General features: G+C 50.0%; 1 protein-coding gene across 8 annotated transcripts in view; it reads left to right on the top strand.

Annotated features, from left to right (window-relative positions):
• Positions 1 to 2,100: 2,100 nt before the first annotated feature.
• The window catches only part of PPP6R2 (protein phosphatase 6 regulatory subunit 2), a 61,634-nt gene continuing 41,913 nt past the window's right edge, over positions 2,101 to 21,821 (top strand). For 7 of the 8 annotated variants that reach the window (XM_070371388.1, XM_070371387.1, XM_070371385.1 and 4 more), the window contains exons 1-2: positions 2,101 to 2,341; positions 17,950 to 18,076. The gene's annotated coding sequence lies outside the window, so the exon portion shown is untranslated. Of the gene's footprint in view, positions 2,342 to 2,597; positions 2,736 to 17,949; positions 18,077 to 21,821 lie in introns of all 8 variants that reach the window. The other variant, XM_070371383.1, reaches the window with a different exon arrangement.

Raw genomic sequence — 21,821 nt, 5'->3', positions numbered from 1 at the left:
ATACATACACTGAATAATAAATTTAGTTAAAAAATACACAAGTTGTCCAAAGTTAACATTACTATTGAGTTTGGAGAGCATAAGAGAATACTCAGTGCAGCAGTGACCATCTGAGGAGTGATGAATGAGCCAGTAATGATGCAGGGACTGCTGGGACTGCACAGATGCTCTCCCTGAGGGGAAGGTGAGGCTTCTTCACTTACAGTAAGAGTAGATGTCCCTCGTAGGTGAAAATATAGCATTGTTTTTTGTTGATAGGAAGTCAGGTGTGTTTGAAAGGCTGCATGCAGAAGCTGACTTTCCAGAGGTCAGTCCACTTTCCACTTACTGCCTCAAATCCAGATCCAGTTTTCTCTGTTGCTCTGCAGTAATGGAGCTGGGTCCTGGGAGCACTGAGCAGGGAATGTTCTGTCCTTTCTTGAATACAGCATTCTTTATAATTAATCTCACTATCAGTAGTGTTTATATCAAACTTTCTCTGAAGTCACTGTGTGGTCTCTGTCTCCTTATTGAACCCCAACTACTGATACAAGGAGGAAAAACCAAGCAGGGAAAGGGGCTGTGAGTGTGCCCGTGTGCATGCGTGTGTGTACACGTGCATGTGTGTATGGAGGCTTGAGATTTTAAGTGGGGAGGCCAGGGAAGTCCTCAGACAGAAGGGGACGATGGAGTAAGATGTGGGAGGTCAGTTAGCACGGGGGCAGTTGGAGGGTGTGACAGGCTGCACAGAGAGTGGCCTGTGGCAGGAAGGTGTCATGATTTGGAGCTAAATGAACAAGGAGCAGAGCACAAATGAGACCCGACTGTGTAGGACCTGTGGGTGGCAGCAGGGACTGGCTTTCATGCTGTGTGAGATGGGGGCCCCTGGGGGAGGGATGCAGTTGGACTTGTTTCCACTGGGTGCTCTGCTGACTATGACAAGCTGGCCTCCAGCAAGTATTGCAGGGTAGCAGCAGGGAGCCCGCGGGGAGGTTGCTGCTGTGAGTTTGGTGGGAGAGACTGTTCTAAGACTAGGGCTTCGGGGAGAGGGGCTCCAGTTAGAAGTGGAGGGACTGGAACTCAGGGTGGGTGAGAGAGGAGAGGGATCCTAGCTGACCCCAGAAGAGCATCATGATCAGGCTGAGGGTTGCCAGCTATCACAGCAGGACAACCAGCCCGAGCGTCGCAAGCACTAGCCCCTATTCTGAAACTCTGCCTAGTGCCCCTCCAGCCTCAGAGGTGGGGGGTGGGGTGGGGTCTTCGTTTGCAGGGCTTGTAATCTATTCTCGGTTGTAAGATTGATGCTTTTAACCCGCATTTCATGACCGATCACCCTACAGAACTTGCCAGAAATCCACCCTGCGGTCTACCTGGGAAAGATGTTCGGGAGGAGCTGTCTAGGCAAATGTGGGACCCCGGGGAAGCCGCGCTTGACGCCAGCGGAGAGGCCCTGTAGCAAACCTTCTCTGGCAACCTCTCCAGCACCCTCTGCTGACAAGGCTCGGCATAGCCAGGGATCAGATCCATTTTGAAGTGAAAAGAAACTTGCTCCTTCGAAGGAAAGCTATGACAAACCTAGACAACATATTAAAAAACAGAGAAATCACTTTACTGACAAAGGTCTGTCTAGTCAAAGCTATGGTTTTTCCATTAGTCATGTATGGGTGTGAGAGTTGGACTATAAAGAAGGCTGAGGGCCAAAGAATTGATGCTTTTGAACTGTGGTGCTGGAGAAGACTCTTTAGAGTCCCTTGGGCTGCAAGGAGATCCAACCAGTCCATCCTAAGGGAAATCAGACCTGAATGTTCATTGGAAGGACTGATGCTGAAGCTGAAACTCCAATACTTTGGCCACCTGATGCGAAGAACATACTCATTGGAAAGACCCTGATGCTGGGAAAGATTGAAGGCAGGAGAAAGGGGACGACAGAGCAAGAGATGTTTACAGAGAGGGACTAGAGGAGGAGGAAGCCACGCCCGCCCCTACCTCTTGAGGCCCTTCCGACCCCCGCGGTCACGCCCACCACGCGCGGCCCCGCCCCCGGCGCGGCCCCGCCCACAATCGCCCCACCCACACGGAGGCCCCGCCCCATCCAGGCACGAGGCCCCGCCCCCGGCGTGCGCGCGGCCGACCGCCGCCACCGCCATTTTGGAGCGACCGGAGCGCGGCCCGGGGCCTGAGCCGGTTCTGAGGCGCCGGCAGGCCGCGCCGGATCTGTGGGCGCAGTGTCTGTGGGCGCCTAGCCCGGCCGGGCCCATGTGCGCGCGGCCTACCCCAGGCCGCCCGGGCTTCGCCTCCGCCCGGTCCCTGGCCTCCACCCGGGCCTCCGAGGAGCCGCCGCGACGCCCGGCCCGCGGGGCAGGTGAGTGCGGCCGCGGCTGAGGGCCGGCGGTGCTGGCCTGCGGAGCCGGCGGGGCCCGCGCCTCCGTGTCCCCATGTCAGCTGCCGCCGGGAGGCTCACCTTGCCGGCGCCCCCCAGTCAGCGTCCCCCAGGCCAGCCCTGCCCCGTTAGCGCCCGCCCCGTCCGCGTCCTCTCCACGTGTGCCCCGCGGGCTGACATTCTGTCCGCGTCCGCCGCCAGTGACCTCCCGCCGATGTCCACCCCTCCACTTTCTTAGAGCCCCCAGGGCAGTAGTCTTCGCTCCCTAATGTCCGCCCCACCAGCGCCCCTCGAGGCAGCGGCCACCCCCAACCTGCGGTGTCTTCCCAGTCGGAGCCCCCCGTCAGCGACCCCCCAGAGACTGTCCTCCTCGTCAGTAAGTTTCGCGTTTGTGTCCTCCCTCCCCCTGTGCTGCCAGGGCCCCCACAGTCAGCGCCCCGCTCGCCGGCGAGGTGCCCCGGCAGTGCTCCCGGGACTGCCTGTGTCCCGCTCAGGGCCCGCCGCGTGGCGCTCCCCTTGCCTGAGCCCTGTGGCATCTGGCCCCTTCCCCATCACTGCCTCCTCTTCCCTCGCTGTGCCCTTCCCGTCACCATTAGGGCTCCTGTTTCTCCAGTCGCCTGTCTCCATCTGTCATCGCCTTACACCTTCATGGCAACCCACTCTGGTACTCCTGCCTGGAGAACCCCGTGGACGGAGGAGCCTAGTGGGCTACAGTCCACGGGTGGCAAAGAGTCGGACACGACGGAGCGACTTCTCTTAGTGCCCTTTCACTGCCCGGTGTCTCCCTCCATCACTTCTCCTTCACACCTGTCGCCTTCCCTTATGCACTTTTCAGGCCCCGTGAATGGCCATCACTGTGGGGTCCTCCATACGGCCCCCCCTTCCGCTTTGTGTCTTTACAGCCTAACTCCCTGCATCGACCACAGACTTTTACTGAGCGCTCCCACTTCGCTGCTGATGCCCTGGTCTATCACCACCAGCTCGTCCAGTCACTTCCACGTACTTCCCGCATGTCACTCTACTCCGGCCCCGTTCTGTCCCTGTACCCCCCTGCCTTGTCCATAAGGCCTTCTCCAGCCTGTTACTCTTTTATCCACCTGTCACCTCCCCCCTTCCCTTGTGGCTTAGCTGGTAGAGAATCCACCTGCAATGCAGGAGACCTGGGTTCTATCCCTGGGGTGGGGGAAGATCCCCTGGAGAAGGGATAGGCTACCCCCTCCAGTATTCTGGCCTGGAGAGTTCTGTGGACTGTACAGTCTATGGGGTCGCAAAGAGCTGGACACCACTGAGTGACTTTCACTCACTCACCTCTCCCCGTGGCCTCTTCCTGCCCTGCCCTTGGCTTCTCAGGGCCTGAGTTCTCACTGGTTCTCTCAGCTGTTCACCTCTTCTTCACGTCTCTTCTTCACGTCCTTTCCTTTTTGGCTTACCTTTCCTTTTGGCTTCTCTAATGTCTTTGTAAGGACTGATGCTAAAGCTGAAACTCCAGTACTTTGGCCACCTCATGCAAACAGTTGACTCATCGGAAAAAACTCTGATGCTGGGAGGGGTTGGGGGCAGAAGGAGAAGGGGACGACAGAGGATGAGATGGCTGGATGGCATCACCGACTCGATGGAACAAGAATTTGGGTGAACTCCGGGAGTTGGTGATGGACAGGGAGGCCTGGCATGCTGCAATTCGTGGGGTCGCAAAGAGTCGGACACGACTGAGTGACTGGATTGAACTGAACTGAATGTCAGCTAAACCCTGAAAGGCAAGAAGAGCGTTCTAGACTAAGGGGACAGCACATGCAAAGATCCTGGACCTTCTCCAGGAACCTGGATAAGACCGATATGTGGCCAGGGTAAAGGGGAGACACTCAGAGCCTTGGTTAAAACGTTGGCCTTCCAGTCGTCTCTTGTAGTCTGTTGACTCCGGCCTATGAGGGGCCCCAGGCTGCAGGTTGAGTTGGGGAGTGCCATCAGCATATGAATCACAGAGGGAGAGACAGGATGTTGGGAGTGAGTGCAGTGTCTTCCTGTGCCTTTTTAGTTGTTAGGGCAGTGGCACCCCGCTCCAGTACTCTTGGCTGGAGAACCCCATGGACGGAGAAGCCTGGTAGGCTGCAGTCCACGGGGTCGCAAAGAGTCGGACACGACTGAGCGACTTCACTTCCCCTTTCCCTTTCCCATGGTTGTTAAAGCCATCCTTCAAAAGTGAAAGGTAACAATTCCTGATTCTGATTTCTAATTCTGATTTCTGTTTTTTAGACTAATTTTGCAGGTCCTTCAGCGGCATACGCATGGAGCCAGAAAGCACAGTGTATAGTCCTCTGTGTCTCTGTGGGTTTCTCTGGCCGTGCTGGGTCGTGGTTGAGGTGTGCGAGGTCTTTAGTTGCGGCGTGCAGACTCTCAGCTGTGGCGCGCGCTGCAGTTCCTGACCAGGGTGGAGCCCGGGCTGCCCGCGTGGGGAGCGTGGAGGCTTAGCCATTGGGCCGCCAGGGGAATCTCTGTGTCTGTCTTCTTTTGCTCAGTATTTTTGAAATATAATGATTTTGATTCCTTTATCTGTAGTTGTGCTTTTCATTTGAATAATATTCCTTTGTGTGAAAATAGTTTTCTTATTGATGTTTGGGTTGGTTTCACCTTTTGGCTGTTGTAACTAGTCACTAAGTTTATTGTACATTCTTTGTGGATATGTATTATTTCTTTGGGGTAAATGTGTGGGAATGGAATTGCTAGGTGATAGAATAGATTTATGTTTAATCTTTTTAGAAACTGTGAGTTTTCCAAACTGGTACCACCTTAAACTCCCGTCAGTAGTGTATGAGAGTTCTAGTTTCTCTGCAGCCATACCAACAGTTGATATTATCGGTTTTTTTTAAATTTTAATGCAGGTGGTAGTGGTGTTTCATTATGGTTTTAATAACAACGGTGGGGCTTCCCTGGTGGGTCAGTGGTAAAGAATCTCCCTGCCAATGCAGGAGACACAGGTTCGATCCCTGATCAGGGAAGATCCCACTTGCTGCGGAACAAGCTAAGCCTGTGCACTACAACTGTTGAGCCTGTGCTCTGGAGCCCGGGAGCTGCGACTTCTGAGCCCATGTGCTCTGTAGGGCCTGTGCTCTGCAGCAAGAGAAGCCACTGCAGTGAGACGCCAGGGGAGTCCCTGCTCGCTGCAACTAGAGAAAAGCCCACATAGCAAGGAAGACCCAGCGCAGCCAAAAATAAGTAAATAAATACACTTAAACAAAACAACGGTGAGTGACTTTTCATGTGCTTTTCGACCATTTGTGTATCTCTTGTTAAGTGTCCAGTCTTCTGTCTGCTCTTTGTTGGGTTGTCTTTATTATTCAGTTTTAGCAATTAAAAAAATTCTGGTTGAAGTCTTTTATGATGTGGATACATACACAGTGAGGGAGTGGGAGGAGGAGAGGAAATGAGGGGTTAATGTTTTTTCCTATTTTGTAATTTGCCCGATTCTTTTTTTTCTGAAAAATATTTATTTGGTCGCGACAGGTCTCAGCTGTGGCACACGGGCTCTCTGATGGCTGCCCTGTGGGTTCCGGCGTGTGCGGGCTCAGTGGTTGTGCTGTGAGTGGGCTTAGTTACCCTGTGGCATGTGGGATCCTAGCTCCTCCCCAGGGAAGGAGCCCGTGTCCCCTGCATTGCCAGGCAGATTCTCAACCACTGGGCCACCAGGGAAGTCTCAGCCTATTTGTTTCTTAATGGTATCTGTTTATGAGGAGAAAATTTTAATTTGGGTGAAGTAAAAATTTGTCAGTATTTTCTTTTTATGTTTATCATATGTTGTAAGAAACTTGCGCCTGCATCAGAATTGTGAAGACACTGTCCACTTTTTTGTCTTCGTAGAAGCTTTATAGTGGTAGCTTTTGTATTCGAGTTTATGAGTACTCTTTTTCCTTTAAACAGCTATCTTGAGATACAAATGACATAGAATAAACTACATGTTTGTAAAAATTGTTCATTTTATTTATTTAGCTGTGCCAGGTCTTAGTTGCAGCAAGTGGGATCTTGTGGCATGCAAAATTTTTAGTTGTGGCACATGGGGTCTAGTTCCCTGACCAGGGATTGGACCCAGCCCCCTGCATTGGGAGCTCAGTCTTAGCCCCTGGACCACCAGGGAAGTCCCTAAACGGCACGTGTTTGAAGTGTAACATTGGGTAACTTTTGACATACGCACATACCTGTGAAATCATCACCACAGTCAAGATGGTGAATGTATCCATCATTTCCCAAATTTTCTCACGTCCCTTTGGGATCCCTCCTGCCAACCCTCTTTTGCCCCTCCACCTCCAGGCAAATACTGATCTCCTTTATGAATGATCCATCTTGTGTCTTTTTTTGTGTGAAGTGGAAAAGGGTACATTTCCCCCCCGTATGAATTAGATAATCATTCTAGTATCCTTTGTTGAAAAGACTGTCTTCATTAAATTGCGTTGGAACCTTTGTTATGAGTTAACTGAACATGTGTATGCAGGTTTGTTTCTGGGCTTTCTGTTATGTTCCATTGGTCTATTTTTTATCCTGTGCCAACACCACGCTGTCTTAGTGGCTGCGATTTTACGGTCAGTTTGGAACTCAGGTCACATAAGACTTCCACCTTTATTCCTCTACAAGATTGTCTTGCCAGCTTTAGAATAAGCTCTGCAATTTGGACATGAAGTTTTTCTGGGAGTTTGGTTGGGATCACATGAAATCTCTAGATCCGTGGTGGTGGTGTTTAGTCTAAGTCGTGTCCAGCTCTTTTGCAACCCCATGGACTATAGCCTGCCAGGCTCCTCTGTCCATGGGCTTCTCCAGGCAAGAATACTGGAGTGGGATGCCCTTCGCTTCTCCAGGGGATCTTCCCGACCGAGGAATCGAACCCAAGTCTCCTGCCTTTCAGGAGAATTCTTCAGCACTGAGCCACTCGGGAAGTCCAGATCAATTTTAGAATTGAGTTATTGTATTAACTGAGTCTTCTGTGCAAATGGTACATCTCTCCATTTATTTAAATTTTCCTTAATTTTTCTCAGCAACATTTTGTAATTTTTGGTGTGAAAGATCACTTTTTTCATTCAGTATGTTTGTAAGTATTTGATAGTTTTGATGTTATTTAAAATATTTTTATATTATTTTTTCAGTTGCTTGTTCATATGCAAAAACACGGTTTATGTATACTGATCATGCATCCTGCAACTTTGCTCAGTTTACTTATCTGTTCTCATGGTAGGTTTGTATTCTGTCTGCATAAGAATAAAGACAGTTTTACTTTTCCTTTCCAATTATTATGCCTTTTGTTTCTTTTTCTTCGTAGTACGATCTAGGACCTCTACCATACTGAGGAATAGAAGTGGTGGTGTGGGTGCCGTGGGTCTTCAGTGGTTGAGTAGGTTGCCCTCTAGTTTGTTTGGGGGTGTTTTTACCACGAAAGGGTGTTGGATTCTGTCCAGTGCCTTTTCTGCATTTGTTGGGATGATTATTTAGTGTCTGTCCTTTATCTTATCAGTGTAACGAAAATGAAAGTGTTAGTCGCTCAGTCAAGTCCCACTCTTTGCGATCCTATGGACTGTACCCTGCCACGCTCCTCTGTCCATGGAGTTCTCCAGGCAAGAATACTGGGGCGGGTCGCCATTCCCTTCTCCAGGGGATCTTTACAAGCAGGGATCAAACCTGGGTCTCCCACATTGCAGGCGGATTCTTTTACCATCTGAGCCACCGGGGAAGCCCCATCAGTGTAATGTGTTGTATTAATTAATTTTCAGATGTTAAAGTAACTTGGCAGTTTTGGATAAATGCCCTTAGTGTGGGGGTATGTGGGGAATTCCCTGGTGGAGGAACTAAGAATAAGAAACTAAGATCCTGCACGCCGCCAGGCATGCCCCCCCCCCACCCCCCCGCCAAAAGAAAGGTGGCTGGATTTTTGTTCACTAGTGTTTTGTTAAGGATTTTTTTGCATATATTATATATATATTCTTAAGAGATATTTGTGTATGACTTTTTTCCCCATATAATATTCTTTGTTTTGATATCTGTGTAATACTGGTCCCAAAGAATGAGTTGGGAAGTTTTTCATTCCGTTTTGTGGATTGGATTTCTATAAGGGATCATTTTCCTTTGGCTTAAAGCACGCACTTCAGTATTTCTTATGTTGTGGGTATGCTGGGGACAGAATCACTCCATTTTTGTTGGTGTGAAGAAGTCTTTACTTACCCTTCAGTTTTGAGAGGTATTTTTGCTGAATATAGAATTCCAGGTTGACAGCTTTTTTCCTTACGTGCTTTGAAAAAATTATTCCATTGTGGGTTTTTTCTAAGATTTTTTTTTTTTAATGTGGACCATTTTTAAAGTCTTTATTGAATTTGTTACAATATTGTTTCTGTTTTATGGGTTTTTGTTTTGTGGTTTGTCCACAAAGCATGTGGATCTTAGTGCCCCTGACCAGGGATCAAACCTGACGCTCGCACTGGACTGCGAAGTCCTAACCCCTGGGCCGCCAGGGAAGCCCTTTTTCGTTGTCTTCTGGCCTCTGTTGTTTCTGATGAGGAGTCAGCTGTCAGTCTTACTTTTGTTTACCTGATATCCTTTTTCCTTCTGTGTTTAAGATATGTATTTATTTTTATTAAATTCTTAAAAATTTTTTTTCCATTTGGGTATAGTTTTCTAGGTGTGGTGTTTCTGTATTTATCCTTCTTGGATCTGTGGGTTGATGTATTTAATCACCTTTGGAAACTTTTTGGCCATTGCCTCTTAAATATTTCTTTTACCTCCTAATCTTTCTTCTCTTGGAATCTGGTGGTATCTATTTTAGACTGTTTGATATTGCCCCACAGGTTTTGAATGTGTTGGTATTTTCAAACTCATTTTTCCCTCTTTGTTTACATTTGTATATTTTCTTTTCATCTGTCATCAAGCTCCCTGCTTTTCCTCTTTGTGCCCATTCTGTTATTAATTCTGTCCAGTGACATTTTCATTTCAGATGCTGTGGTTTTCAGCTTCCTTAGTGGCTCAGACAGTAAAGATCTGCCTGCAGTGTGGGAGACCTGGGTTTGATCCCTGGGTTGGGAAGATCCTGTGGAGAAGGGAACGGCTGCCCACTCTGGCATTCTGATCTGGCGAATCCCACGGACAGAGGAGCCTGGGAAGCTACAGTCTGTGGGGTCGCAAAGAATCGGACACAGCTGAGCGACTTTCACTTTCACTGAGTTTTTCAGTTCCAGAATTTCCTTTTGGTTCTTCTTTCAAGTTTGCATTTCCGGGCTAATATTCTCCACCTGTCATTCCTTCTGTTCTCTTTTCCTAAAATCCTTTAACATATTTATAATTATTCTTTTGAAGTTTTCATCTTCCAGTTTCAATATATGGTCATTTTTGCTTCCTGTAGATTGTTTTTTTCTCTTGATCATGGGTAACATTTTTCTTCTCTGCATGTGTAATAAATTTTTTTTTTAATTGCAAAATGGACATTGTGGGTAGTGTCTGCTAGAAACTTTGCTTTAGGTTGTCTCTCCTTAAAGAGTGTTGAGGTTTGTTAGGGCAGGCTGTTAAAATGACTAGAAGATGATCTTAATCCTGTCAAAGCTTTTCTAGAGTAGATATGTTTTGGTTTTGTTCTAAGTTTTAGGGCATAACTTTTAGCTCTGGAACATGGGTTTTACTCCTAAGGCATGGCCCTTCTGAGATTTTAATAGAAAACCCATCTAGTTTAGCAAAATTTAACCTCTGAATTCTGTCTGCACAGTGCTGGACAGCTGCCAAATCTTGGCTTAGCTCTTTCATCTCACAACAGCTGTTTTCTGCTCAGTTCCACCCCGCCCCCCCAGCTTCATCAAGGTGTAATTGACAAATAAAAATGTAATATATTAAAAGGACGTTGTGATGGTTTGATAAATGTAAACACTGTGAAGGAATTCTTCTCATCTAGTTAATTGTCACAGTTATCACTGTCTTAACATATATACACACGTACACATATGTGGTAAGAACATTTAGGTTTTGTCTTAGCAGATTTCAGTGCCTCGTTATTAACTGTAGTCACCATGTTTTACATCCAGTCCTCAGACCTTATTCATCTTGGGCTTCCCTGGTGGCTCAGTGGTAAAGAATTGGCCTGCAAATGCAGGACATGCGGGTTCGATCCCTGGGTTGGGAAGATCCCCTGGGGAAGAGAATGGCAACCCACACTAGTATTCTTGCCTGGGAAATCCCGCAGACAGAGAAGCCTAATGGGCTGAGGTCTGTGGGGTTGCATAGAGTTGGATTTAGCTGGTAAAAAATCCGCCTGTAATGCGGGAGACCTGGGTTTGATCCCTGAGTTGGGAAGATCCCCTGGAGAAGGGATAGGCTACCCACTCCAGTATTCTTGGGCTTTCCTGGTGGCTCAACCGGTAAAGAATCTGCCTGCAAGTGTGGAAGACCTGGGTTTGATCCCTGGGTTGGGAAGGTCCCCTGGAGAAGGGAACCCACTCCAGTATTCTGGCCTGGAGAATTCCATGGATTCAATAGTCCATGGGGTCACACACAGTCGGACACGACTGACTGACTTTCACTTTCACTCTCATAGAGTTGGACATGCCTGAGCACACGCGTGCACTTCTCTTTTTGATTTTCCCATTCTGTTTCAGCCGTCCTGGTAGCCCTGAAATCGGACCTCTCTCCTCCTGTGGTCGACTCTGCGTCAGGAGCTCTTCAGTGTAGAGCTCGTGGGGTTCGCTCTTCTTAGAGTGACTGTGTTCCCCCCACTTACTGCATGTTTTTGAGTGGTCTCTGGTATCTTCAAATAGCTGTTTTTATGTTTTGTTTAGAGTTTATACTTATTATCAGCAGGGAGATTAGTGTGATATAGCTGCTCCAGTTTTTCTAGAACCAGAACTCAGGGAGCTGCACTTTTAAACCTGTGCAGCAGAGGGCAGGGAGGGAGACAGAACTGACGCTGGGAGGTGCCCGCTGGTGGACTGAGCAGAGGAAGTGGGAGCTGACAGAGAGTGGCTCTGGGGGCCACAGGACCCTGCAGGGTATGGTGTCAGGGAAGCTACGACATGGTGTTACTTCCACCGTGTCAGGCTGGGAGATGCTGAGGGGGCGGTCCTGGATGGGCACTGACTTCCTTAATGGAAACAGTCTGATGGCGTGGTGGGCTCAGGAGCTGGATGGGAGGGGACGGCGAAAGCCAGCGTCCCTCGGGGAAGCATTGCTGTGAGCAGGATCAGAGAAGCGTCTGTGGGGCAGGGTGTGCACGCCTGTGCGCGTGCACAGTGAGCAAGGGGAGACAGGCAGACCGGAGGTGTGAAGGGCAGGGTTGAGCGTGCGGGTGCAGTGGTTGTCTTGGCGGGAGCAAGGCCCTTTTTGTGCTGTAATGACGGGGGCAGGGACTGTGATGCCAAATTTGGTGAGCCAAATCTGCACGAAGACTAGAGGGTTCCCACTTGAGACTGTGTGCTTTTTCTGTGAATTAGGGGGTAAGGATGTTGAAGGGTTGTGAGGGAACAGAAGGAATCAAAGGACTGTTTTTCCTGAGTTGGTGGGTTGAACCCAGTTTGGGTGGCGCTGGCTCCTGTCTGCTGTGTGTGGAGCCGGGCCTCCTCGCGAGCCGGGGCTCTCCAGGGTTCAGTCATCCTTAGGGAGGCTGGAAGGGCTTCTTTGCACCGGCCACAGGGCTCCTCGGGGGCGAGAGCAGAGGCTGTGAGGCCTCTCGGAGCTCAGACTTGGACCCGCCCCATCGCTCCCCACCTGTGGTGACTGGGGGTCCTGGGCAGGGAGCCTTGCTTTTTGATGCGAGGGGTTGTGCAGAGTTCGTGTCTGTCCAGCATCTGTCCCAGTCTTCTCAGGAGAGGCAAGCTTGCTCCAAGAGGAAGTAGGCTCGCAGGGCTGTGTTCTCTGTGCACATGAGGTTTGTGGTCAGTAACTTAAAAGGAGTAGATAGAGCTCCAGCAGGTTTCTTCATGGGAGCCGTCGCCGCCCTGCCTCCTGAGTTCAGTCCTGCGGGCTCTCTCCCAGCCCCCCAGCCTCTCCTCGGGGGCCACCGCAGAGCTGCCTTCTCGCTGGGGGGCGAGCTGTGGCTCCTGGGGCCTTGGCGCCTCTGGTCTGCTCTCCTCTGGGAACTTGACTCCTGCCTGTCAGCCCACTGAGTGTGCGTGTTTTTCATGAAGATGTAATTCCTGTCCTGAGAGATCCAGTCTTGTAAAGGGTGCAGTTCGTTGGTGTTGAGCACACTCAGAAAGTCGTGCGCCGTGGCCACTGCCTGACCCCAGCTCGTCACGGTGAAGGCCCTGGGCGCTGTACTCCGGGGGCTCGCTGGGTGACGCCCTGGGTCACGCCTTTGCTTCCGTTCCATCTGCCTCAGCCTACTGCCCCTTCTGTGACTCCTCTTTCCTCCTGTATCAACTAGAATCTGGGCCAGAGTCTGGTATTGTGTAGAGACTGAGAACATGGACTTTGCTCTCAGACAGCTTGGGCTCCCGTTCAAGAGCTGACAGTAACCTCCTGGCCTTGGGCTGGTCCTGTCACGATTGCGGCCTCTGCAGTCTCACTTGTGACCTGGGCTTGGTGGCGGATTGCGCCCTGCACTGAGTCGTACTTGGCTCACGGCTGCCGGCCCTTAGTAGTAAGGCCCCCATGACAGTGGCTCCCGTTGCTTCTTAGGGTAGCGTCACCCTGCATCAGTGCTCCTTCAATTAGTCCTTTTGTGCTCTTGTTTGGACTCAGCTCTGTTCATTGCCCCGGTTTCTACCCTCGTGCTGTTGGGGAGTTTTTCTGCCTATTTGGCACTGCTTTTTAGCTGCCTGTTTAACATTACTTTTCCTTCCAGAGTCTCAGCCTAGAGACTCCAGGTAGTCCAGTGGTTAAGAATCCACCTGCCTATGCAGAGGACACGGGTTTGATTCCTGGTCTGAGAACTAAGATCCCACATGCCTTGGGGCAGCTAAGCCCGTGTGCCACAACTCCTGAAGCTCTGCACCCTGGAGCCCGTGCTCCTGGGCGAGAGAGCCTGCCGCACCGAGAAGCCTGCACTGCACTTGGAGGGCAGCGCCCACTCACCGCTGCTTGACGGGGCCCGCGCGCAGCGACGAGGACCCGCGCGCAGCGACGAGGACCCGGTGTAGCCGGAGTGACAGGCGCAGCCTAGGCACGAGCGTGCCTGCCTGCCGCCTTGGTTTTGGTTCTCCCAGGAGCGCGGTGCTGAGAGCAGGTCCAGGCAGGCACTGCCTGCCGGTCTCATCTGTGTGCTGGGGCGGGTCTCTGTGGCGCAGATTCTTACCCTCCATGCCACCAGGGAACTCCTAGAAACATTTTTTTAAGTAGGTGGCATATGTCAGTGGTCTTCCATGGTGTCTCAGACAGTAAAGGATCTACCCACAATGCAGGAGACCCAGGTTTGATCCCTGGGTTGGTGCTATCCCCTGGAGAAGGGAATGGCATCCCGCTCCAGGATTGTTGCCTGGAGAATCCCATGGACAGGGGAGCCTGGTGGGCTACAGTCCATGGCGTCACCCAGGGTCAGACACGACTGAGCGACTAATATCGTCTCCATATATAAGCAAATAGTTAACATTTATTAGATCTCAATACGTGGATATTTTTATATTTTTCTCTGGACTTTTTAATATTTTAAATATTTTTTTCATGATTGAAGATAAAAAATACTTAAAACTAGATTACAGCGTGTTGATTCTCTTGCAATAGTTCTGAGGAAGGACTCAAGAAAGCCTGATAAAAGTGATTGTCTTTGAATTTTGAATTTGAGGGGCAGATAGGAATTTGCCAGGTAAGGAAGGTGGAGGGAGGGCGTTTCAGGCAGAGGCCCATGTGCCGAGGTGTCCGCTGCAGAGGCTGGCAGTGAGTCGGGAAATAGTGCAGGGTGGGTGAGGGAGCAGGGGTGCGCTGAGAGTGCGGCGGTGCCCGGCTTGGCCTGCGGTCAGGGCTCAGCGTGTGCTCTCGGGGCCTTGTCCTCTTTTCCTGCCTTTTGCTGGATTGAGAGTCTGTTTGTGATTCTCTTTGGGTCTTTGTATATCTTTCATGTCTCTCTTTAACATGTCTCATCTTCCCTCTAGGTTTTTGAACATATGGAATACAGTTAGAACAACTGCTTAATGTCCTTGTCTATTAATTTTACTGTCTGTGTTATTTCTGGGTGGATTATGGTTTGTGTTTTCCCGCTTCCTTGCATATCTGGTCATTTTTGATTGGATGCCAAGATACTGTGACTTTTATCTTGTTGGATGCTGGGTATTTTTGTTTTCTATAAATATTCTTGACCTTTGTCTGGAATGTTGTTAAATCACTTGGAAAGAGTTTAATTCTGTGAAGTGAAGTGAAAGTCACTCAGTTGTGTCCGACTCTTTGCAACCCCATGGACGGTAACCTGCCAGGCTCCTCTGTCCATGGAATTCTCCAGGCCAGAATACTGGAGTGGGTAGCCGTTCCCTTCACCAGCGGATCTTCCCAACCCAGGAATCGAACCGGGGTCTCCTGCATTGCAGGCGGATTCTTTACCAACTAAGCTAGATTCTGGGGTCCGGCTTTTAGGCTTTGTCAGGTGGGACAAAGTTGAGTCGTGTTGAGTCCAGGTCTCATGTTGCCCCACCAGTGAAGCAGAAGTCTTCTGAATTCTTTGTGCAGTGCCTTGAAGTTAGGGAAATAGCCACTGTGACTGGGAGGAGGAGTACCTCTCCTTGACCCATGTGAACTTGGAGGATCGTTCTTCTAATCCTTGGCTTGGCTGCTTGGGCTGAGCAGTACCTGGCCAGAGCAGGCACATCCTCCGCTCTCTGCTTGGCAACGCTCGCGCCTTGCCCCCTGGACTCCCAGCGCTCTTTCTTCCCCTCGGGGACTGCTGGACCCACCTGGTTCCTCTGCTGTGACCCAGAACTCTTGTCAGGCAGGAAGCTGGGCAGTTAACGGGCTCCTCTTGTTCCCTCCTTGAGGATCACTGTTTTCCCCGCCAGATAGCCAGTGTCCTGAGAGCTGTTTCATTTGTGAATCTGGTCCTTGTTGTTTCATCTCGGCTAGAAGCAAAAGTATCAAAAACAGATCCTTGAGTGAAGGCATCAGGAGGCACAGAAGGGAGTGCTGGGGCCTGTGAGAGTGCTGCCCCCTTCCAGTTTGGGGTGCCTGTGTGGACCTCAGGGAATACGTGTGTTTAAGGAAGGAGGTGGGGTAGGGCTTGGGAGAAAGGGGTCACAGGAAAATCAGGCTGCCAATGAGATCTGAGAGCCTGCTGTGGTCTGAGCAGGAGGACAGGGTGCCTGCCTTGGGAGGGAGGGCATGGGAGAGGGTGGCGCTGCCAGGCAGTGTGAGCATGGGGTGCGTGCTCAGGGTCCCTGCCTGCCGAGGAGCCTCGTCTCCCGTTCCTTGGCTGCACACCCTCTCCCCCACCCCATTCCCTGGCTGCACCCCGCCATTCCCCAGCTGCATGGCCACCCCATTCCCCGCCTGCACCCCCCTGCCCCAGCTGCATGGCCACCCCGTTCCCCAGCTGCACCCCCCCGTGCCCCAGCTGCACGGCCCCCTACCCGTTCCCCAGCTGCACCTCCCACCATGTCCTGGCTGCATCCCCCATTCCCCAGCTGCACCCTGTATGTCCCGGCTACACCCCTCATGCCCCGGCTGCACCCCCACCATGTCCCGGCGGCACCCCCATGTCCCGGCGGCACCCCCCCGTTCCCTGGCTGTACCTCCCATGTCCCGGCTGCACCCCCTGTTCCCCGGCTGCACCCCCCACGTCCCGGCTGCACGCCCCATTCCCCGACTGCACCCCTGTTTCCCGGCTGCACCCCCCATGTCCCGGCTGCACGCCCCATTCCCCGACTGCACCCCTGTTTCCCGGCTGCACCCTCCTGTTCCCCGGCTGCACCCCTCATGTCCCGGTGGCACCCCCTACCATGTCCCGGCGGCACCCCCATGTCCCAGCTGCACCCATTCCCCGGCTGCACCCCCCGTTCCACGGCTGCACCCCCCGTTCCACGGCTGCACCCCCATGTCCCGGCTGCAACCCTCATGTCCTGGCTGCACCCCCCACCATGTCCCAGCTGCACCCCCCACGTCCCGGCCGCACCCCCATGTCCCAGTTGTTGGGCTTCCTCCAGCTCACACTGAGGAGAATGTGTCAAGAAGTTGCAGTGTTATAAAAGCACCCTGTTCAGAGGCAGAATAAACAGGTCTGAGGGCCTTTATAGAGATAGTTCTTTATTTTGAAACTGTGAAGTGCTGGAAAGCCAATTTTGAATTGGGTGGGAATTTGAGAATAGCAGTTCAGGACAACCAAGCAATAACAAAAGCCATAGGCAAGTCTCCCAAACAAAGAAGACGAAGGTTACTATGTAGAGAAAAAGGAGGAAGTTGGGAGGTACTCTTGAACAAAAGTCCCTTGGAGGAAATGAGAGTTCAGGGTGCTGACGGTTTGTTACTGACTGAGTTGCTGGGCAGATGGGAAGCCTTCCTCCATGGGAGTCTGTGATCGAAACCCGGTAGTGCTGGGTGAGGGCTCCCCTTTGGACCTCCTGACTCAGTTTTAAAGGAAGGGTTCTTTGTTCTCTTTCACAGTTTTAAAAACTAGTTTCCTGTCTTAGGATATGACATTGACTTACTGCTGGTTTACTAGCACAACTCCAAGTACTTTTTTTTTCTTTTTATGTGAAATTTAAAAATACACCAGAAAACACTGAATACCCTTGTGCTCATTTCCCAGCTTAATCGGTGATCAGCACTTTGCCAGTTTTTTTGTTGTTGTTGGTGTTCTTCTCTCTCACCCCTTTAAAATTTGTTTGGCTCTTGTGTTTTGGTAAAGTGTTTTAAAAGTAAATCCAAAAAATAATGTCATTTCACTCATGAATACTTCATTTTTTCTGCTAGATAAGGGAGGTTTTTATTTTTAAAAACAAGTGACCATATTATTTTTACAACTAAGAGATGTGCATTAATTCCTTAGTGCTAATACCAGTCTGTATTTAGATTTTCCCAATAGCATCAAAAATACACTCTTCAAGTTGATTCATTTTAATTGGACCCAAACAAGATTTAAATATTGTATTTGATGAATCAGTCTCTTAAGGCTCTTATATTCTAGAATGGACATCCCTCCTTATTGCATAAGTATGATTTTCAAATGGTAAAATCATGACTTTCGTGCAGAGTGAACAGCCCAGGGCTCTCTTAGTCTGTTCTTGCTGCGCGCCTTGAAGTCAGGATTTCCTACGAGGATTGCGAGTCACATTGTTTGCAAACGCTGTGTAGCAGTCCCACCTGGAACACTCTGGGACACGGTTTTCTGGAAGCCGTGAGGGACGTGGCTTGTCATCTGGTGATCCGGATGTGTGTTTGTTGGTGTTGGTAGTGTAGGCGTGGAAGTGGGCAGCTGCACAGACCCTGCTCATGGCCCTGCACCCCGGCCATTGAGCTGGCTGACCAGCCGGAGGTGGGCGTGTGGCGCTGGCACCAGTCCCTGCAGAGCAAGCAAGGACAGGGGAGTTTTAGATCCTTGGTCATGAATTGTTCTGATTATCTGAATTCTCAGTTAAGGTAATGACTTTTGTTTTCCTTTTCTGTATTATTTTGGTGAGTTGACTTTAAAGATGTAGAACTTAAGTTTTTTTTCCTCTCTTATTTTTCAGGTGAAGAGATTATACATCTACTGAATGAAAAATTTCTTCTTAAAGTTGCATATACTCCAAGAAAAAATCCCAAATGTTTTTATATTTTGCCTAAATATAAAATTTAAAGAAGGAGTTTCCATAGAAGGTAAGAATTGTTTTTGACTCTCGTTAATTGTGTGGTGTATACAAATCCGCGGTATGAGGAGACACTCGAGGATGGATGACAACAAAAGTTGTAGTTTTGAAGCTGTGTATATGGTCTCTTGACTTTTGGGGTTTCTTTGACCCTTGTGTGTCTGGTTTTGAGGTGCTGTGTTGTGGAAAAGTGACGTGGCCTCTCTAAGCCAAAGTGTAACCCAAATAAAACAGCCAAGTCGTGTGTGTGCTGCGTGGCGAGCGCTCTGTATCACTCGTGCGGAGCAGGTGGCTCGGGCTCGGGTGTGAGCATGGTCAGCGTCAGAGCGCAGTCCATACAGGCGCCGGAAAGGGAGGGAAGGACTCGTGCCTCCGCAGGAGCAGAAGCTCCTGAAAGGCCCTCCCACTGCAATCCAGTCAGATCCTGGATGAATTACGGTAGTTACAACTTCTTGTGTGTGCTTCAGTGCTTTAAAAACTAAGCCAAGAGGACTTCCCTGCTTGTCCAGTGGGCAGGAATCCACTATGTGATACAGGGGACAGGTGTTCAATCCCTGGTCTGGGAACAAAGCTTCCACATGCTGTGGAGCCACTAAGCCAGTGCACTGCGTTGAGTCTGCTCATTGCACTGAGAATCCGCACGCTGTGATGCAAGATCCCTCACGATGCAGGGAAGATTCCGAATGCCACAACTAAGAGCCATTGCAGCCAGCTAAGTAAATAAATAAAACTTAAAAATTAAGCCATCTCTTCAGAAGTCGAAAGAGACTTGTTCTTCAGTCTCTAAGTCCTGCCCGACTCTTCGACACCATGGGCTGCGGCACACCGGGCTTCCCTGTCCTTCACTGTCTCCCGGAGTTTGCTCAGACTCATGTCCACCCTCTTCTGGAGGCAGCTTCTGGCCAGTTCCGCATCTGACAGGGCTTCGACGGTGGGTTTGCAGAGTCCAGATGGTTCAGCATGGTCTTAGGTAAACTATTCTCCGGTAATCATTTGAACTTGCCTTTGTGTTTGTGGTTATTTCTTCTTTTCACTTCTGATGTTAGATTTTTACTCATCTGTTCCTGCCAGCCACCCCCTTTCCCTGGGTCTCCCTCCTGCCGCCCCCGGTGGACTATGTGCAGTATAGACATGATCTTGTTTGTGGATTGATTGATTGTGCAGGTATCCACTGCTCTCCATGGACTTGCCTTGTCATTTTTTTCCAGACCAGTGCGGTTTCAGTGGTGTGTTGATAAATGTTTAACTACTGACTCTCTGGGAGACTCAGAACCCTCCTCGCTTACAGCATCTGTTGACTGCGCAGTGCAGAACTTCCCTCATGCCCACCTTCAGCTGCACCGTGATGCCACTGAAGCTGGCTCCGGGAGAGGCTCTGGTCTGCTCCCTTGAGCAAGCTGTGCCTCCCCTGGCCGCTGTTGAGCCCAGCCTTGGCAGCACGGTGGCCGTGTCTCTGTTTCCTCCTCTCTGCCATCAGTACCTCTGAGGAGAGGTTGTGCCAGTCCTGTTCCGGGCTCCTCACCCAGAGGGCAGCTCGAGTCACCCTCACAGCAGTCCTCGGCGGTGCTCCTTGTCCCAGTTTTCAGGTGAGGACACGACACACAGGAGGCCAGGTCCCCCAGCAGAGCCAGCGCTGGACTGACCTGTGGTCGGAGGCTCCTTTTCTCTTAGCAACAGTCTCTACCACAGAATGTCCATTTCTGAAGGGCTCTGTTCATGGAACTGCGTGGTTGTGTGGGCAGCGTTTCTCTTTGGAAGCTGCCTTCTGTCTGATGGTTGTACTAACCAGAAGTCAGGCAAGCAGCAGCACTTGAAGTTTCTTCATTGGCTGTTGGATAAGAGTCTGGAAGGTAATGGCAGTACTTTGCTTGGCATTCCAGAGAGACTGGAGGGCGTTGTCAGGGTATGACAGGGATGCTTGTAGAGTGCTGGAGCTCAGGTGTAACCAGAGAATCTCAAGTCACCACGCCGTTCACGGGCCAGTTGCTCAGTCACTCAGTCATGTCCGACTCCTTGCGACTCCATGAACGGCAACGCTCCAGGCTTTCTTGTCCTTCACTGTCTTCCAGTTTGCTCACCCTCGTGTCCATCGAGTCGGTGACGCCATCCAACCGTCCCGTCCTCGTGTCCATCGAGTCGGTGACGCCACCAACCGTCCCGTCCTCGTGTCCATCGAGTCAGTGACGCCACCAACCGTCCCGTCCTCCGTCACCCTTTATCCCTTGTCCTCAGTCTGGCCCAGCGTCAGGGTTTTTTCCAGTGAGTCAGCTCTTCCCATCAGGTGGCCAAAGGATTGGAGCTTCAGCATTACTCCTTCCAATTAATATTCAGGGTTCATTTCCTTTAGGATTGACTGGTTTGATCTTGCTGTCCAAGGGGAGTCTCTGGAATCTTCTCCAGCACCAGTTCAAAAGCATCAATTCTTCGGTGCCCCACTTTCTTTATAGTCCAGCTCTCACATCCATACATGGCCACTGGAAAAACCATAGCTTTGACTATACATACCTTTGTTGGCAAAGTAATGTTTCTGCTTTTTAATATGCTGTCTAGGTTTGTCATAGCTTTTCTTCCAGGGTGCAAGAATAACTTTTAATTTCATGGCTGCAGTCACCATCTGCAGTGATTTTGGAGCTCAGGAAAATAAAGTCTGTCACTGTTTCCATTTTTTTCCCTATTTCCCATGAAGTGATGGGACTGGATGTCATGATGGTAGTTTTTTGAATGTTGAGTTTTAAGCCAGCTTTTTCACCCTCCTCTTTAATTTTCATCAAGAGGCTCTTCAGTTCCTCTTCACTTTCTGCCATAAGGGTGGTGTCATCTGCATACCTGAAGTTATTGATATTTCTCCCAGCAGTCTTGATTCCAGCTTATGCTTCATCCAACCCGGCATTTTGCATGATGTGCTCTGCATATAAATTAAATAAGCAGGGTGACAGTATACAGCCTTGATGTACTCCTTTCAAATTTTGAACCAGTCCAATGTTCCATGTCTGGTTCTAAGTTTTGCTTCTTGGTTTCTTTGCTTCTATGGGTTTCTCAGGAGGCAGGTAAGGTGCTCTGCTATTCCCGTGTTTTTAAGAATTTTCCATAGTTGGTGGTGATCAACATAGTCAAAGGCTTTAGTATAGTCAGTGAAGCAGAAGTAGATGTTTTTCTGGAATTCTTTTGCTTTTTCTGTAATCCAGCAGATGTTGGAAATTTGATCTCTGGTTCCTCTGCCTTTTCTGAATTCAGCTTGTACTTCTGAAAGTACTCAGTTCGCTTGAAGGATATTGGGAATTACTTTGCTAGCATGTGAAATGAGTGCAGTTGTGTGGTAGTTTGAGCATTCTTTGGCGTTGCCCTTCTTTGGGATTGGAATGAAAGCTGACCTTTTCCAGTCCTGTGGCCACTACTGACTTTTACAAATTTGCTGGCGTATTGAGTGCAGCACTTTAATAGCATCATCTTTTAGGATTTGAAATAGCTCAGCTGGAATTTTGTCACCTCCAGTAGTTTGGTTGGTAGTAATGCTTCCGAAGGCCCACTTGACTTCACACTCCAGAATGTCTGGCTCTAGGTGAGTGATCACACCATCCTGGTTGTCCAGGTCACCAAGATCTTTTTGGTAGAGTTCTTTTGTGTGTTTTTTCCGCCTCTGCTTACTATCTTCTGCTTCTGTTAGGTCCATATCGTTTCTGTCCTTTATTGTGCCCATTTTGCATGAAGTTTTCCCTTGGTAGCTCTAATTCCCTTGAAAAGCGCTCTAGTCTTTC

Source organism: Bos mutus, chromosome 5, assembly GCF_027580195.1.
Source record: "Bos mutus isolate GX-2022 chromosome 5, NWIPB_WYAK_1.1, whole genome shotgun sequence".
Lineage (NCBI taxonomy): Eukaryota > Metazoa > Chordata > Mammalia > Artiodactyla > Bovidae > Bos > Bos mutus.
Note: the sequence above shows the minus strand (reverse complement) of the source record. Positions and strands in the feature narration are given on the sequence as shown.